General features: G+C 41.4%; 1 protein-coding gene across 6 annotated transcripts in view; it reads right to left on the bottom strand.

Annotated features, from left to right (window-relative positions):
- XIRP2 (xin actin binding repeat containing 2) overlaps positions 1-19951 on the bottom strand; it is a 219291-nt gene that overhangs the window by 85447 nt on the left and 113893 nt on the right. The window contains exon 1 of one of the 6 annotated variants that reach the window (XM_053264629.1): positions 15036-15225. The exons of the other annotated variants lie outside the window; for them this stretch is intronic. The gene's annotated coding sequence lies outside the window, so the exon portion shown is untranslated. Of the gene's footprint in view, positions 1-15035; positions 15226-19951 lie in introns of those variants that run through there. 6 annotated transcript variants of the gene reach the window in all.

Below are 19951 nucleotides of genomic sequence, written 5' to 3'. Positions count from 1 at the left end.
CCAGGCACCCACCCACCCTCCTGTTACTCAGTGAGGGATAGCCGGTCGCCTACGGGGGCCAAGTAGGAATTTTTTGGGCTGTGCCAGATTGGCTGAGGTGCAGGCTTTTTTTCGCCTACTTCTCACTGAGGCTTAGGAGCTGAGCCATTGGTAGCCATCATTACAAAGGGACACCGGGTGGCAAGTAGGCACAAGGAATCGATTGGTCACTTTGCAGGAGAGTGTGGGTGTTGAGTACAGGTGAAACTCTGAAAATTAGAATATCGTGCAAAAGTCCATTAATTTCAGTAATGCAAATTAAAAGGTGAAACTGATATATGAGACAGACGCATTACATGCAAAGCGAGATTAGTCAAGCCTTAATTTGTTATAATTGTGATGATCATGGCGTACAGCTCATGAAAACCCCAAATCCACAATCTCAGAAAATTAAAATATTACATGGAACCAAGAAGACAAGGATTGTAGAATAGAACAATATCGGACCACTGAAAAGTATACAGTGTACTGTGCTTGATTGGCCAGCAAACTCGCCTGACCTGACCCCATAGAGAATCTATGGGGCATTGCCAAGAGAAGGATGAGAGACATGAGACCAAACAATGCAGAAGAGCTGAAGGCCACTAATGAAGCATCCTGGTCTTCCATAACACCTCATCAGTGCCACAGGCTGATAGCATCCATGCCACGCCGCACTGAGGCAGTAATTGCTGCAAAAGGGGCCCAAACCAAGTACTGAATACATATGCATGCTTATACTTTTCAGAGGTCCGATATTGTTCTATTCTACAATCCTTGTCTTCTTGGTTCCATGTAATATTCTAATTTTCTGGGATTGTGGATTTGGGGTTTTCATGAGCTGTACGCCATGATCATCACAATTATAACAAATTAAGGCTTGACTAATCTCGCTTTGCATGTAATGCGTTTGTCTCATATATCAGTTTCACCTTTTAATTTGCATTACTGAAATTAATGGACTTTTGCACGATATTCTAATTTTCCGAGTTTCACCTGTAGGTAGATTCAGGGATCTGTGTTTGGCTGGAGGGCCAGTTGGCTGAGGGGTATGTGTCAAGAAACAGCCTTTCAGGGCTTTGATGGTCCGTAAGGTTGGGAATGGCCCCCACTCGGGGGGTTGGCGTGACTCACCGGCTCAGAGCTTTGACGGCTTGGGTTGGGGGGGTGTTGGTCCACCCCCCTCACAGCAGGGTGGAGCCCCGTGGTGAGAGGAGGTCAGGACTTGGAACCTGACCAAATCAGGACCTGGCCCTTTGCCCTGGTGTGGGGTGCCCTTCACTAGGAAGGGCCACCATGCGAGATGAGTATCCGCACTCTGGTTAATTGGGACCCTGTTGCAAGTGTTGTTACCTCTGTACAATAATAAAAGTGGCCCTTATTTACTCCAACTAAGCGTGTCCTGTCTTCATTGGGGGCCTGGGGGTGCAATGAATTACACCGATTTGCCATGGATCGATTCGCAGGTGAATCAATTTGCACTTCCCTACTTATAAGTAAAAATTGCAATATGCTGTTATTACAGAAAAAGTCACTGATCCCTTGTACTGTACTGTAGGGATCTGTTGCACTGCAGATATCATGGGACCAGAGCAATGGCAAATTACCACTAAGTTGTTTCCAAAGACAACTTAGCGGTATAGTTGCCATTCTATTGTGATAGAACTCCAAAGAAAAGAAAATATGTTCATTTGCTGGGAGCCTAGAAAGCAGAGCAGCAAAATCAAATTCCCCTTCCTTTAAATATAAGATTTTATTTGCATTTTGAAATCCTTCATTCTACTACTATTTAAACAGTTTGATGTATGGCAGGAAACTTTTTCTGTGAGAATCACTTATGCTGAATCTTTCCAAAATGACTGTGACAGTGTTTTCTTCTTTTAACTGTTCTGAAGATCGGTGCATAGTTGTAGATCTTGGGTGGTGAACAATACTAAATAGTTACAGTATAGTTACTTCTAGGCCGTAGTGCTCCGAAACACACCAGTAGATGGAGTATCTCCTATAACTATCCAAGGAACATGCTGTTTCAAAAAGCACTACACATGTAGCAGTTTTCTTTTGGCAAAATGATGTTGATTGTTGATGAACAGGAATTTATCTGCACATCCCTTACTACTTCTCCCATAGCTTGGTATCAAAACGTTTAAGCTTCAAAGGGGATTTAAAATGCTTATGGTTTTCACTCATGCCCTAAAGGGCATGAAAATGGCAAGTTAAGGTGGTCACCTTAACTGTCATGCTATGTGAGCAGAAAGGACTTTGTACAGTCTTGTATATTATGTTGGCTTTGTAAATTAGGCTCTGTGCATCCCCACTTTGTCATGGTTTTTCAACACCATCATCATGAATATTAAATATATTCATATACTGTTCTCTAACCAAAAAAAGCTCTCAGAGTGCTTACATAGAAAAAGGAATAAGACATTGGGCTGGGTAGGGATATGCCCAGGCAGAAATCCAACAGGTGTAGCTTTCACAATTACTTGCGACAAATGCACCAAATGCATTTCAAATGCACCAAATGTTGTAAACCACTCGGAGACGTATGTTTTGGGTGGTATAAAAATGTGTTTTAAAAAATAAAAATAAATTTCTGCCTGATGCATCTCTACAAGGCACAATGTGTTCATGAATTCTACAGATGTCCAGGCAGAAATTCAACCGTTGCAACAGCTTCACGATCACTCTTCCAGTGAATCTTTCTCCCTGGCCCCCAATATGCATTCATATTGATGGCAATGCAAATGTTTTCTTGGCCCTTAGCCTGAATGGAGATTTGTGGTTTTCTTGGTAGAATACAGAAGGGGTTTACCATTGCCTCCTCCTGCACAGTATGAGATGATGACTTTCAGCATCTTCCTATATTGCTGCTGCCCAATATAGGAGTTTCACATATTCAGCAGGGATTCAAACCAACAGCCTCCTGCTCTCTAGGCAGGTTGCTTTGTCAGTCAGTTTTCCCTTCTGCCCCTCCATTTTCAGTCACTTCAGTTTGCTTTGTTATTGAATGTAATCAAAAGATGTGTGTCTCTCCTGTGCCAAATCTCAGGTGGATTGAAGGTATGATTTGGATTTTAGGAACAGTTGAATATTCAGAGTTTATAATGCTAGTACATTGTTTTTACACCTCATCTTAGCTATACATGTGATCCTGCATCTGTACAATTAGATTTGAAGAGAAAATAACTTAAAAGATAATAGTAATAGATATCTATGGAAAAGAACTTTCTTTTCAAATTATTAGGAGGACATGTGGATTGGAAAAGAAACCAGTAAGGTACTTTTTTTTTAAAGTACATACTTGTAATCCTAAAATGCATTCATAAATAGGAACCTGCCTTATACCGAGACAGACCATTGATCCATCTAGCTCAGTATTGTCTACACAGACTGGCAGCAGCTTCTCGAAGGTTGCAGGCAGGTGTCTCTCTCTCTACAAAGAATAGGGGTGTGTGTGTGATAATATTGGTTGTGACTCTGAGGGAAATGCAAAACAGGTAAGGCATATCTCTGCCCATCCTTTTACTCCCTTTGACTTAGAAGAGGAAGCTAATGTATGCTCCTTGATCCCGCAGTCTAGAGAATGTGTACACAGCCATCTGCAGCGTCTCAGAAATAGCAGCATTCACTACAAGCACCAAACAGCCTTCTGTTGGCATTTTCCTTCTTCCCCCGCTATGTCAAGAGAATCATATATAATTAACAGGATGTCTTAAAAGCACCACCATGAATAGTCTCACTCTTGATTCAGATGGAGATAAGGAAAGTATGTTGTGAACATCCTCTGGCTTATTAATCATCTGCGTCTCGAGAATCAACTGTCCCCCTCCCCCAAGTCGACTGTCATAAAAACTGCACCAGTACACAGTGCATGGAAACTTTGATTCAGTAACATACAATTCCTGTAAACAGGATGCTTGCTTCAGAAATGGGAAACATTAAGCCTGCAATTCTATATCTGCTGAAATATTCCACACACTGCACCAGAACCTTGCTATTAATTCCTGCATGGATACACCAGGCCTATATTTGAGTATCCTTTGGGGAGGTGTTAGGCAACATCCAACTCTCACACTGAACACACTGTCCCAGGAATGCAGTCTTCATTTTTGTGGTGCTTGTTTTTTTAACGCTTTCTTCTCATAATGGTGTTTGGAGGGGAACATAAGGGCAAAGTGTTTACACTGTTCAGTAACTAGAATTTGTCACTGGCTGACATCCAAACTAAGGAAACACCAATGTAGTGAATGTGCAGCGCCTGCTCCAGGGTAAGGCAATTTTAGTTGATATCCCTGTCACTCTGAAGCAGACTGTCACCCCCAAATATATGTCACTGAAGCTGTGTGACCCTTAGGGACATATTTTTGGCAGACACAGGTGCTTCAGAGCAAAGAGGAGATTGACAAAAAATGCTGCTCCCTGAGAGAATGTGGCACTGGCACTTTTTTGTTTAGCCTGGATGTCAGCCACTATATTTATTCAGAAGTTGATTCTAATAACTGATAGCTTTGATGAGCTCAAAGACAGAACTCCTATGGATTGGTTTTTTGTCTCAGGAGATCTGGAAATCTGTTTTGCACCTAGCACAATTTTACCTAATCTGCATAACACCACTCCATCTTAAGACTGTCACAAACTGCAGACTTTGGGCTTTTTCATCATGACAGGCTTTTGCTCTTCCCCTGCCTTTTGCTTTTTGGCTTTTCTTATCCAGCCAGAAGAAGAATCCTATGGAAATCAAAAGCTTGCCCATTATTTTATGACACTTTGCTCTGTCATAATAAAAACTTATCCTACTGATACTTATGGATTAAACATGCCTACCTGCAATTTTTGCATTTACTAGGATTTTGAAATTTCATTACCTTCTCATGAATTTCAGTGATGGCATCATGATTTGATTTTAGTGATAATTAAGAGGATTCTTGTGCCTTCCAACAAACTAGTAAAGAAAGAATTATATTGTGATATCCCTCCTATCAGTGGTACAAAGCCCTTCCTGTTTCATCCTTAGTTCCTGCTTGAAGTGTTTCCCCCAAACAAAATATGAGGAAAATGTGACCCCCTACCTGGTAAAATAGTGCTCGCCTGGGTAGGGCTAGTTGTGAGAAGCACTGGGATCCCTCCTGATCCTAGCACTCCATCCTTGGGGTAGCCTGGGTTCAAAACCTGGACTAAAAGTGAGGTAGGATGCAAGCACACCTCCTACTTCCTTGTCTGGCCATGTGGGCACTCAGACTGCTGGGCATCATCCTGGCCATAGAGACCAGGGGAAGGTGCCGCCTGGCAGCCAGGAGATATCCCAGTCCACTGTGCTGCTCGCACGGTGCACTGTGGGATTTCTGGTGGCCAGGCTGTCTTTGCCCCGCCTCCCACACCACTCATGTGGGCGCGCATACAGCAGAACCCACTGAGGACTCCGGTCGTGTGGGGGGAAGGCAGGAAGGCTCCTGTCTACCATTCCAGCCCTCCCCAGCCCCAGCCCCGAAGGTCATGTGAACAACCTTTTAATTTCATTTCAGCAGCTGCACTGCCAACCTGTTGCTGACCATTTTACCTGATGAGGTAGAATGCGTGTGGATATTCTATGGATCTCAACTGCTTATCCAGTAGTTAGGGAAGGCTCATATTTAACAGATGATCACAGAAAGTGTTTGGTGTATCGTATATTTAAGATGAGAATATGAACTGAAAAAATGAGTAGAGTGTGAGTTTTTTGAGAGGCTGGCGGAAGGGGGCACTTGTTAAAGTTACTGTGTAGGCCTAGATCCTTACATTCGCTTGGATTCATCACTATCATATCTGGATCACTTAGATCACACATATGAAATAAATGCAATATATACTTGGTGAGCAATTCTAGGGGGGGGAAGTAAATGAGCGATCTCTCTCTCGATCTCTCTCTCATTCTTTTCACACCTTGCCATTGTAGCCATTCATAAAATATGCCATGCATTGCCCAGTTAATGTTGTTGCTTATTCATATCTGTCAAAATGATTATTTGTTATTGGTCATTGCTGGAGAACCAATACAATATTAATAATTTTTAAAAGTCTCTCATAATAATACATCCATGTTTACATTGTGGATATACACAATAATCTCCCATTTGGGGCCTGAATGTCAAAAAACGAATTCATGTAATACTTCTGGCATTATATGATTTTAGTTTTAAGGAATTACTTCTGAGATATATTCCATCTTCTAGTCATTTCTCAATAGTTCATTAGGCGTTTATTGTGAGGGGTAGCTGTAGTTGCTACGGAGATTGTTTTAACACACTGAAATGTACTTATGCTCCACCACTGGTATCCACAGTTAGCCCCTTTGCTTTCAAATGAAAGAAAAGTATAGAAAAAGAGACTGAAACTTGAGATTTTGGGGGAGATGTGCTCTCCTTTTTCAAATTATGTTAGTCATTGGTTCAAGTCTGTTGGACTTGGAACATACTTGAATATGTTTTATGTATAGCTTCAATATAAATATTTGTGTAATTATTGTAATTATCCAGAAATGTAAAAACACCAATCTCTCTACGTGTCACAGGAGAGTGTTGTAAGAAATACAAGGAAAATAGCGGGAAAATTCATTTTGAATAATACTTCAGAATGTAACTAATAAAAACTAAATCCAGTTTGGAAAATATTAAAAGAGTGCTACGATTAATCTTAAATGTAATGATTGTAGTTATTACATTGTTCAGACATTTGATTTCTATGCCTCATAATTGCTGACATATTAAATAATGTTGCAGTACCATCCTCACCTTAACAAGGGGTATTTCTCATTATAAATGGAACCACTGAAAATTGGATATGTTGAATAAGAAGCAAGGATTAGAAGTGATCTTTTCCACTAGCATCCATTCAGTCTCTCATCCTTATAATAAGTACATCTGAATTACTCAGCTATAACTTCGAGAAAGATATGATGTCATAATCAATAGAGCCCAATCCATAAGGAGGGCTTCACCCGTGCAACAGAGGTATATTCCTTTCTTAATAATTTCCTACCTTAAGTGCTGTCATCATAGCTTCCTTTTTTGCTTTATAAATTAAACCTGGAGAAGTAACAGAATCTGACAAAGGAGCTACAGGGGAAGGGTTTATAGAGGTGGATGCACTCAAATTGCACACAAAGTGGGGCATACTGAAATATTCAGTCTCATGGGTAATCCAACCTATAAGGTATGTGAGCCTAGAAGTGTACGATTTAATGCAAATTAGAGAGAGGGAGGCAAAAACCAGAGAGCGTGGGTAGTTTGCAAGTCATTAAAATGTCACTGCTCCTTTTTGACAGTCTTGCGGTTCTCAGATCAACGTCTGACTCACTTTGAAATTATTTCTCGGTGTCACAACATTTTCTTAGCTTTGAAATCACCTTTTAAGTTAATAAATGCAAGCCTGACATTATGTTTAAATGTCCCTACAAGGACACATAGGACTACTTGCCAAGCCATGGCAATTATTAGCTGAGACCAAACCACTTGGGGGAAGGGGCCACCAATTGTGAAGACATTACCAGTTGTCAGGGAGAGCTGATCCTTTATAGCTAGAATACCCATTTTTCAACAGGAGTGGGGCTTAGTTTTTTCTTCCTTGGGGATCTTAAAAGGACAATCTAAGAAGCCGTTTCTTTCAGCTGCGTTGTATGGTGAGGGAAAAACATTGTTGAATGGGGATCTTTTTTAGAGCTTTAGGGACAGGTTCCATATTCATGGAATATGGTCACTCTTCACATTAGATTAAGGCTCATCTCTAGGGCTGCCAGTTCTGACTGAAGCTATTCCTGGAGATTCCCCCCCCCCCCATCTCACCCCCACAAATTTTCCAAAATATCAAGTCATTACAATCTCCAAGATTGCTTTCAATCATCACCTGGAGATTGAGGCCGATTCCTGGAGACTCCAGACCAATCCTGGAGGGTAGCAATCCTCCTCAGAGAAAGCTAAAATGCCAACATTCAGTCCATGGACTGCAGCCAGTCTTTCTACCCAATGTAAGTGTGTTTGGAATGTCTTCTTGTGACATTTTAGTATTTGCATGGCAATACAGGAGTTTATAGAGATGCGGTTTCTGGACTGGTTTCCTGTTCTGAACAGGCTGCCCTTGATGAGCATGTTGAATAGATGATAAAGTTGGTTGGTTTTTGACCTCACAAAAATTACCTTTCCGAAGTTCCAGGAAATCTATATTCTCTCGCTGTGTGATGGCAGATAAGCTCCAAAGCAGCTAAGGTTTCCCTTTGCCCCTGTCCTCTTTCAATATACCAAACCTTTCTCTCTCTCTTTTAATTGCAGTTTCAGTGCTACTCAGTGAACAATGTTAAATTTGAGGAAATGTGAGTGGAGAAGTGAGCTGCCAAATCACCCTTCTGCCTTGTAGAGAAGATCTGTACTGAGTCAAGATCATATGTTCAATGACAACCAGCAGCTAAAGTCTCCATCATCCTGACCCTAAACAAATTTTATTTAGAACAAAGTCCCACAGAGCTCATATCCCACAATAATGGATGCTGGCTGAGCTAAACTATTAGGAATAACCTTGCACACATGTGTAGATCTCGATTTGTATCATATGAGTGTGTTCTGCTTCATCTGTTGAAAGCTAGGAGAAAACACGAGTCAAGGATGCCACTTAAGTAATTATCACTGTAGCACTTATAAGGCATGAAAGAATGGGAATTAAACTCCCCTGGCAGATTAAAAATAGAAAGCAGCTTTGAACCTGTGAACCTTCTATAATGCAATCAAGCTCACTGCCAAAAACCACCAAAAGGCACCACATGAACTAGCAAAAATTAAAACTACAAAACTGCTTGTATGGAAAGCAAAACAAGTACCTTGTGGGCTTTGGGCCAGTCCTGCTCCCTGCCAGAAATGAAATGTTTCCATTATTGCAGAGCTGCAAAAAGCAGCATTTCTGTTTTCACCAAGTACAAAGATCTCTTTCTGACAGTGGCCAAATCACAGCAGAGACCTCAATTTTGCTCATGGGGCTGTGAGATTAGAAACTTCACCCTTGGATACAGCAGTCCCAACCTGCAGTTTAGTCTTGGAATTTCACAAGGAATAAGGCCAAGCAAATGAACCTTACAAACAGCATATGTTCAGCAGACTGTCATCAGTCAAATTGTCCACTTCATCCTCATAATGATGTTACTAAAGTAATATTATAGAGAGGTCCCTGTCCCGAGAAGTTTACAATCTCAGTTTTGATAGTGGAAATGAAAAGAAGAGAGGGAAGAGTAACACATTCTCCTCCTCTTCCTCCTCCTCTACAGAAGGAAAACTGAACTGGCAAATATAACATGCGAGTGTATGAAGCTGCTTTATATTGAGCCAGACCACTGGTTCATCTAGCTGACTGAGAATTGTCTATATTGATTGGTAGTGCCTTTTCAGGGTTCCAGGAAAGGTCTACCTCAAGGTACCTCTGATTGACCTGGGATATTCTGTATGCAAAGCATGAGCTCTGCCTTCCCCCAAAATGATAGACCCTATTCACACATTACGTTTAACACATTCAACACGCATAAAATCTGTGTACAGTAAACACAGATACAGACCAGTACACAGGTATAGTTATGCACATGCCATGTTGAGCGCAGGTACATAGTACACTTCCTATCTGTAACCTACATTTCAGGGGTCCTGTATCCAGTTTCACTTTTAGTAACATGTATGTGTGCTACACCTGAATGTAGGTACAACATAATGAGGCTGTTCACATGAGCAGTCAAACAGAGGCTTGGGCAGTCCTGCTTGGGTTTGGGTGCCTGTGTGAAACACCAGGATTGACATCAAACCTGGTGCTGCCTGTCCCGTAAACCGAGGAATTTAATCCAGACTTTAACCTGGTTTAAAGTGTGCGGCTGCACCCTTAACCCCAGGTATGGGGTTGTGTGTGTGTGCGTGGGCTGCACACAGCCCGAACACACACAGAGTTGGGCTCCTAGAACATCTGAATCTCCCAGTGCACCGTACTCATCACGCAGTGCGTTGTGGGATATCCGGAGGCCGGGAGTCCTTCCCCCGTCCTCCCTGCTGCCGCACTGCTTGGGGGAAGGCAGGAGCCATCTTGCCTTTACCCTGTCCCTCCCCGTCTCCAAGAAAAGAAGTTGTGTGCATGGGCTCAGTGTCTGAATAGAGCTATGAATGTAAGTAGAGTCAGCTATATGTACTTAGGCTTTATTATGGCGGGGAGGAAATAAGCCAAAAGCTTCATCAAAAATCGCAGAACAAAATTGGCCAGAAATTGGCAGGTCCATGAGCTAAAGGTATAAGTTATTGGAAAGACAGACAATTGACTTCCTTTTAAAGGTCATCAAGAACAACATCCTTGTTCAGAATCAAATCTTCCAGCCTCACTCTTGAAAAACTGTGGTTTCCCATGAATTCCATTCATGTAAGGGAGCTGTTTGTGCTTAAGGCACCCATCCCGGCCCTAGTCCAGTTTCTCCCCACCCCCACCTCCCCTCCACTCCTCCATATATTCCTCAGGATTAGATTTGCTTCTCTGTGTTGCAGAGTTTTGAACAACATTGCAGCATGTTTAAAATCACATACACAAAAAGACATTCTCTGACATTTGAGCTCAGCAGACTTACTCTGAATCAGTTGTGCTTCTCTTCGGTTACAACCTATTTAAAACTAGAATCCTCATGAGGTTCCACATATTTAAATATGTAACCAACAATTTTAGAGCACAACTCACAGTCAGACAGAATGTAAGGACGGCTATCAGGATGGTGCCACCTGATCTATGACTAGCACAGCAATCTCCCAAAATAAACCATTTTAGGATTCATTTAATGACTGGTAATATTTTAAACTCTAGCCAAACACTTGTCTGGTGGCAGGGGGTGGGGGCTTAAATTGACACATCTAAATCTTGGACACACAAGGGCCACATTTCCTGTACAAATCGAATAAACTGTGAAGCTCTTTTAAGGTATTCAAAAGATCTTCAGTGAAAAATGATACATGTCCAGTGACAGGGCACTGTGAGAGAAGAGCTCATATAACATGGATGATGAATAGATTATAGCACATACCAGAGGTAAAAAATAAACCATCTCTTTTATTTTCAGCTTTAATTATTCACATGCTCATATTTCCTTTTCCCTGAACATACCTATTTTTAAAACCAGTGGAAAACAAAATGAATAGTGGGGATAAGAGTAATCTGTTATATCTAAATGGATAAACAGGGCACTGAATAAAATGGCCTATGACAATACAGTGTTTCTGCACCATACTCAACATAAATATGATTATATTTCTTCCAATAATACCTCTAGCAGGTTGTAGTAATCCTAGCGGATGTTACCAGACCCCAATGCCCTAGTGTATCTCATAGATTGTTGTAATCTGAGCTGATGTTACCAGACCTAAACGGCCCAGTGTGACTAGTAGATTGTAGTAATCTGAGCTGATGTTACCAGACCCAAATGCTCCAATGGATCTAGCAGATTGTAGTAACCCCAGTTGATGTTACAAGACTCAAATGCCCCAGTCTAACTAAAATCTGCTCTTGGTGTAGAAACTATGATGTCTGATGGCTATTCCCCCACTAGAAGGGGTTCCTGGTTCTCCATTCATTTTAATGGAGGGAACTTGTTTGCTGATGCATTTATTTGTACTAGCAAATCAGGGGAGCCACCATTAAAATAGCAAGCACATGTACAAGTGACTGAGATGATAATGTCTATGGCCTTCAATAGTTATTTTGCACACTCATAGTTTACTGTAGACTAGCAATTTTGGTTTTACCAACTCACACTGTTTCCGTTAAGTATTAAGGTAAATCCATTATTGTGGTATCTAATTTTAGGAATTTTAGGGAAATAAAAGAAAAAAATATTACACAGGTATGGTAGCGTCCTGTAGAGATGCTTCAGGTACAAATTCATCAGGTGCATTTGTCATAAGTCATTGGGAGGGTTGCACCTCTTGAATTTCTGCCTGGACACACTGCTTCTCAATCCAGTGTTAAGGTGAAAGACCAAGACACAGTGTGGATGCATAAAGCTTAATTTATAAAGATAGCTTAATATAAAAGGCTATACAAAGTCTTTACCACTTGCATGACACGGAAATTAAGGCAATTACTTTTAATAACTTGCTATTTCCACAGTTTTTGGAGCACAAGTAAATACTATAAGCACTTGTAACTCTCACTTTAGACCAAAGGGGTTGGGGTTTTTTATGTTTTAATATATAACATAACAGGCTTTTTGATCCCTGGCTTATTTGACATTAAGTGGGTCCTGATAACAGCACAGCTCATGAAAAGTTTTGAATGTCATATACTGAATGATGCCAAGCATTTCTTGATTAGAATAAAAGCTCTAAATAGGAACACAGTCCAAAATAATCTGCCCCATGCAGAACTGAAAACAACATCCTAGTGCTCGTATAAGTGGCTGGGCAGCAATCCTGAAACTGGTTATGACTTCAGTGGGTCTTAAAAGCTCACAAATAAAGATGGACCTTTGAGACATGATATGGCTGGTCAATAATCCCCAGTTTGTAGGTCGAGGAGGTGGTGGTGAAGATGATTTGGAATACTTTAAAAATGGGGACTTTTTCAGTCCCCATTTTTGACATCCATAGAGGAGAGCTTTCAGAAGCATGCACATTTTGGAATGATAAATCCCATTGCTAGTTTTTGAGCAATGACCAACACTTAGTCCGATCATCCAGGAGTGAGAAGATCCATCTCAGTTCAGAAAGGCAGTGAAAACGGCAATGAGTGAAGCAATTGTTCAGATTAGCATCTTGAATGTAGACTGTGAGAACAATAAGGCCAAATTCCCACAATTGTTCAGCTTGAGACAGCCACAGTTTAAGTCATGTACTTCCAGCAGCGCTGCTGTGGCTGAGCTGATTGTGTGGATAGCCTGGATAGAACAACAAATGCTATCTTAAAATGGATTATTCCACTGGGAATTTGTCTGTAATGCTGAGTTCAACATGTGGCAGCTTCTGATTTAATTAAGTACAAGCTAAATAATCGTGTGCGGCGGGGGGGCTTAAGGGAAAGCAACTAAGCAAAGCTATTCACACAAGCAGCCCAACCCAGGCTAGGGAAACCCAGCCTGGATTGGGCTGCTCGTGTAGAGCACCAGGTTCACTCCCAATCCCAGCACTTCCGCTCCTGCTAGCCTGACTCTTAATCCCGGCCCTTCACCGGGGATTAAAAGGGGCGTGAGCATGCCCTCAATCCCAGGTTTGGAATTGTGTGTATGCTTGGGCCACACACAGCCTGCGTGCCCAACTCACAGGAGAATCCGCCAATGCACCGTGCTTTATCATGCAGTGCATTATGGGATTTCTGGAGCCGGGACTCATTTTCCCAGCCTCCAGTGATCCACAAAATGGATCGTGTGGGCATGCAATAGCACACCAAAGTGGAGCTCCTTGCTCAACTTGGGTGGGGGGCAGGTTCAACCCTATCTTCCCGCCCTCCTGCACCCATTATGGTCCTGAGAACGACCTTACAGCCTATTAACATTCTAAACACCCCAGTAAGGATCCGTATTTCTTTACGTCAACATCAATTATAATACACTAAACAGTGCATATACGTGATAGCTAGCATACCTCTTTATTGTCATCATAACTATTTTTACAAAGACTGAGACTCAGTAATGGTCTTTAAATACTTACTGCAGTAAATGAATTAAGTGACATACATATTGCTTCTGAACACCTTGTGAACCTCTTAGCCAATGTGACACAATTAGGAATGGTGATCTCATGAAAGAAGCAAGCACTGTGTGATGTAATATCGTATTAGGTTATCATGTAGATATATCATTAGAAGGCAAATAACACTTACCTAACATGAACGCAACTGGAGTGGAGTACCACTACCCAGAATTTTCCAGGATGAATAATAAAGAAAATATGCCAGAATGCTAAATATTGTGATGAGTAGTCTAATCTTAAATTTTGACTATAAGCCATTCGACTTTTGATCATTTGCCATTGCAAACGTTGTTGTACATAACTTTTGAATGAAAACCTGGTATATTAAGCTTCTGCTAGTTTCTGTGAGGTTTTCCAATATCATCATGCTTCATATATGTGGGGATCATGGAATGTACAAAAAATGCTAGTAAACATAAACTGTTCAAATCAAATGAAATATTTTTACTATTGGCTTGCTTATTGGGCCTTGTTAGGTGAGTAAATTGATCGTATTATGGCCTTAATTCACCTGTACTACAGTCAAGAGAAATTGAAACATCCACAGCCAGAGAAATTTCAGTTGTCAGTTACAACCTTCAAAGTTCTGGGTGAGATTTCTACAGAATCGTAAAGAATACCTTGAATTAATTTCTTATGATAAAAAGCATTACATATCCAGTTAAGCTGACCTTACAATGACAGATTTTTAAATCTTAAACACACAAGAATGTAAAATCCCAGAAATATATACACCGATTCTTAAGACGCAGCCACCTCACCCCAAATACATCACGCAGAAGCCCCACTAATTTCAAGAGGGGATTTACTTCCAAAAAAGTGGGTTTGGGATGGCATGTGGAAATTGGAATGGAACCAGTTCTGGAACCAGTTCTTTGCTTCAAAAGCTGTAGCTGTGATCGGGTGTCAAAAGCCTATTCATGCTGACTTCAACATGTGGTGTTAGCATGTAGATAAGCAGCTCAGCCCAAAGCATCACAGCAGCAAATCAACACAGGTAAAAAAGAGAATGTAGCTGCTGCCAGCTGAAATGATTATTTGAACAGCCCTGACACCAGTAGAGACACCAGGTATTAAGATTTGCATTCTGTGTTGCTCCTCAGCAACATTCAAATGTCACTTATTTGAATGTGCCTAGTTTTTTCATTGTTACAAATGACTTGCCATCTCTTACAGAACATAAACTTCACACCTTGAGAAATAAGCAATTTCCCCCCACTGCTCACATAGACTCTTCTTGCTTGGTGCTACCTCACATGAATACACAGAAACTTATCAAACACACAGGAACCCACTTACCGTTTCTGGAGTTCAGAATTCCAGCTTGAGTTATAGAACTGCAGCCTCTTTGTGACAGAAAGGTTTTTATAGTCCTCTCCTAGCAGACCTTTTTCCTTGACTCTCTTTGTAAGATAAAGTTCCCAGTCCCCTGAATGTACAGTCTAGTGGAGACCAGCTCCACTGACACACACACCTCTCCCTTCTCTCAAGCAAGTAGGTTGAGACAGCTGATTTTATTTTAGCCCTGCGTGCAGAACATGGCACTTAGAACCTATTTTTAGGGACTGAGGCCTGCCGAGACTGTGCCTGAGTCAACTACTTGTTCTAGAAACCTGTTAGTAAAGGCAATCATAGTGGCCTTTTGTCATATCTCTCTATGCACAGCATAACCACTTGTTCAGTCAATCAAACTTTCACTTACCTAAGCCTCTGTTCATTTCTTCTTAAGGGTTTAAAAAATAAGCAACCCCAATAAACAAGAAATAAAGCTATCCTAAAATAAATAAAGAACACTTCAATTTAATGTTTCCACTCCTTTCTCTTAACTATTCAGACCAGATTATTTTGTGCAAGGATTTTTATTTTAAAAAGAGAAAACCATTTTGATGAAGTAGTACACGAAGGTAATGAGGTCATTCACACAATCAAAAACTGTGTTCTACCCAGTTTTGGGAGCTGTGTGTGCTCCCAATTTCGGGTTGTGTGGAAGAAAGTTAGGAGGAAAACCTGGGTAGAAGTGATTGTGTGGAAGCAAGATAGGAGGAAAACCTGACTTTTCCTCCTACCTTGCTTCTACACAATGAGGATCACAATGAGGATCTACACATGATCGGTGTGTAGAGCCTAATAGAGTTCTCTGGAAGGAGAGAACCCACTCTCAAGCCCACTCTCCCCGCAGATGATCAGGGGGCTAGCCCTGGGCAGCCGAATTGGCCGCCCACACGCTTACGGAGCTGGTTGGGGCTGTGGGGATCGGGGGCCATCTGACCCCTGGAAGTCCCATAATGCGGGCTTGACGTGCTCTCCCTGCAGACAAGTGGGGAGCCCTCCCTGGGCAGCTGTACACAAGCAGCAGGAGCTCGGCTGGACTCCCTTAAGCCGGTTCCTGCTGCTTGTGAGAATAGCTTGCGTGTGTGTCTGTGTAGGCCATTACATGTCTCTACAAGTACGTTTTCAACATAGGAAGATGGGGCTTCTAGGCAGGGTTGTTTCAAGTACCTCCCTTTTTAGAAATTAACAACTAAGGGTGGTATACATGTTTAGCTTCTATTGTAAAAGGGACTTAATATTCCAATATGAGGTGTTTTGTATGTCATCGACAAATTCTGCAAGTACTGACCACATTCTCCAGAGACTTTTTGCTAGAACTGGACTGTCTGTACACATGGTCACTAACAATGGAACACAATTTGTTTCTACGGATTTCCAAACCTTTCTGAAGCAAAATTCAGAAAGGAATATTCTTTCCTGTTCTCAATTCCAATGTGCTCGTTGTTACTGTTCTGTGTCTTAGGACTTCATTATTTGGTGGGGCGCAGGGAGAAGGAATGTTGTATGCTCTGCCAAGCTAAGCCTCTAAAGGGCTTCTGTTGTTGTTTGCACTTTAAGACGATGCTGCCAGTGGGACCTCTCTGTTAATAAAGAACCAGTTGCTGAGGATTTTGTCCAGTTGTGTATGACCTACAGACTTTACAAGGTGTAATCAGAAAGGCTCTGAGAAGGAATGTTAATACTTGCTTGCCACAAGAAACTGGGGTCACATAAAGTAGGGGGTAGGATTAGCATTCAACCAGTTATGTCCCTGAGTATGTATTCCATATAACTGAATGTAAGAGATTAATCCCTATGCAACACTGGCAACACCTCTGCAGTGAGACAATCAGTCCCTAACAGTCCCATCAGTCCCTAGGACAGGAGTTCCCCAGCACTGTGATGATGGGATTTGTAGTCCAACAACAGCTGGAGACCCAAGGTTTGGAACTCCTTCCATGACACAACATGATCATATCCTCATGCAGAGGATCCTCAAAGAGATGCCCAGCACATCACATGCAAGAGTCACAGTAACAGATAGGTCTTGTTTCTGTCTCTCCCCTGTCCATCATAATGATGAGCACTATTTAGTAATAATGAATCGACTTGGTACACCACTGATCCAAGTCAAATATAAGGGGCCCTGAAAATCAACTAACAAGTGGAATAAAAGCATTCTAGAGCAACAAGAGCTCAGAAGAATCAGAACATCAAAGGAAAAGGGGGAAAAGAGGTTATTGTTAACAAGTGATGAGAAGAACAGGCCTCAGTAATCATTAATAGCATTCCCTGGATAAGAAGAAAATGATGAGGATGGAAGATGTGATATGCTCCCAGTGAGCAAACATACATGTTACAGTCAATTTTGAAATAGTTCTCCACTGCTATCTAGAGCCATATTTCTGAATGTGTGAAGAAAGGCACCTTAAGGAGGAGAGCAACTGAGTGGGAAGGAGGCACAGCCTCTTATTGGACCTTTCCCTGTGTGTGTGTGTGTGTGTGTGTGTGTGAGAGAGAGAGAGAGAGAGAGAGAGAGAGAGAGAGAGAGAGAGAGACCAGGCCAAGAAACAAATTGCTTTCTGGTACAATACTCAGTCATTGTTATCTCTGTACTTCCCATGGCCTTGGTTTCTTTTCAGATGCTTTCAAGTGTCCTATGTGACTATCTCCATTTTCACTAGCCTGCCAGTTAGCCCATCTGTGCTTTACTGGGGTAACCCCTGGGGAAGCAACAACTTCCTCTCCTTTTTCCTCCTACTTTTACTGTCAGAAAACTAGATAAAGTCTTGAGAGACCTGTCATGGGATCTCCTGTCTATATGTGTGTTTAATGGCAAACACAGCCATGAGGAAGGCTTACAGATCAGGAACACAGCCATGAGGGAGAAGGGGTTATTGCACCCCACAAAGCTGTCATTTGCTCTTTGGGGGTAAAACATACAGATACCATCTATGGTACCTTTAGATTATTATTATGCTGTTGTTTACACAGTCAGACAGGTGTTATTGACTGGTTTGTTTTATCCAGATATTGAGTCCTTCCCAAGGACTTGGGATGGCTGAATTTTATTATCAATGTTGTTGCTGTTATTATAGATATCGTCGCAGAATATAGGCTGTTCCCAGTAATGTTGCTTTTTGTCATTGGCTGATGGTGATTTCTGTGGCCCCTATGGTGCTGAGGTGCTCTTAAAGTTGTTTTGGAATTGAACCTAGGGTGCCAATTACCACTGGGATTATATTGGTCTTCTTCTGCCACAGCCTTTCAATTTCAATTTGTAGATCTTTGTATTTTGTGATTTTTTTCTATTTCTTTTTCTTCTATTCTGCTATCCCCTGGTATTGCTATGTTGATTATTTTGACTTGTTTTTCTTTCTTCTTGACTACAGTTATATATGGTGTATTGTGTGGCAGATGTTTGTCTGTTTGTAGTCGGAAGTCCCATAATATTTCTGCATCTTCATTTTCTACAACTTTTTCAGTTTTATGGTCCCACCAATCTTTGGCTACAGGTAGCTTGTATTTTTTGCAGATGTTCCAGTGTATCATCCCTGCTACTTTGTCATGCCTTTGTTTGTAGTCAGTCTGCGCGATCTTTTTACAACAACTGATTAGGTGGTCCACTGTTTCATCTGCTTCTTTACAAAGGCGGCACTTGCTGTTTGTTGTTGACTTTTCTACTTTTGCTCTTATTGCATTTGTTCTTAGTGCCTGTTCTTGTGCAGCCAGTATTAAACCCTCTGTTTCTTTCTTCAAGTTGCCATTCTTAAGCCATTGCCAGGTCTTGGTGATGTCTGATTTTCCACTTATATTGTGCAAATATTGACCATGCAGTGGCTTCTTTATCCATTTTTCTGCTCAGTTCTTGACTTGTTCTTTCTTGTAGGCCTGCTTTCTTTCATTGGTGTTGAATAGTTTCTCGTTATTGACCATTTGAAGTGCATCTTCTTCACTGTCCTTGATATATTCTTCAAGGCCTCTTTTCTCCTCCTCTACTGTTTGATGGACTTGCAGCATTCCTCTTCCACCTGAGCCGCGAGGGAGGTATAGCCTATTGACATCACTGCGGGAGTGCAGAGCATGATTGATGGTCATTATTTTCCTGGTCTTACGATCTAGCATCTCTAGCTCTGCCTGGGTCCAGTCTATTATTCCTGCAGTGTATCTGATAACAGGTATAGCCCAGGTGTTGATGGCTTGTATGGTGTTCCCGCCATTGAGTTTGGACTTGAGGATTTTTCTAACTCTCCTGATGTATTCACTTCCAATTTTTCTTTTAACTTCAGTGTGTGCAATGTTATCAGCCTGGAGTATGCCCAAGTATTTGTAATGTTCTTTCTCTTCCAGGTTCTTGATCTTGCTTCCATTGGGCAGTTCTATTCCTTTTGTTTTTGTTATTTTCCCTCTGTTCATTATTAATGCAGCACACTTGTCTAGTCCAAACTCCATTGCTATATCGCTACTGAATATACGGGCAGTGTTTAGCAGTGTTTCGATTTCTGACTGGGACTTTCCATACAGCTTCAGATCATCCATGTACAGCAGATGGTTTATTTTACTGGCTGTTTTAGATATTTGGTATCCGAGGCCTGTTTTGTTTAGTATTTGTGAAAGTGGAGTCATGGCGATTACAAACAACAGAGGGGATAGTGAGTCCCCTTGGAAAATACCTCTTCTAATTCTGACCTGTCCAAGTGTCTCACCATTGATTGTTAACTGTGTACTCCACATGTTCACTGCTTTTTAAATAAATATCTGAATGTTTTTGCTGACACCAGTTGTTTCTAAACATTTTAGTATCCATGTGTGAGGCAACGAGTCTAAGGCTTTCTTGTAGTCAATCCATGCAACACTTAGATTGGTTTTTCTTCTCTTGCAATTTTCTAAAATCATTTTGTCAA

Source organism: Hemicordylus capensis, chromosome 1, assembly GCF_027244095.1.
Source record: "Hemicordylus capensis ecotype Gifberg chromosome 1, rHemCap1.1.pri, whole genome shotgun sequence".
NCBI lineage: Eukaryota > Metazoa > Chordata > Lepidosauria > Squamata > Cordylidae > Hemicordylus > Hemicordylus capensis.
This window is presented reverse-complemented; position numbering and strand designations above follow the sequence as displayed.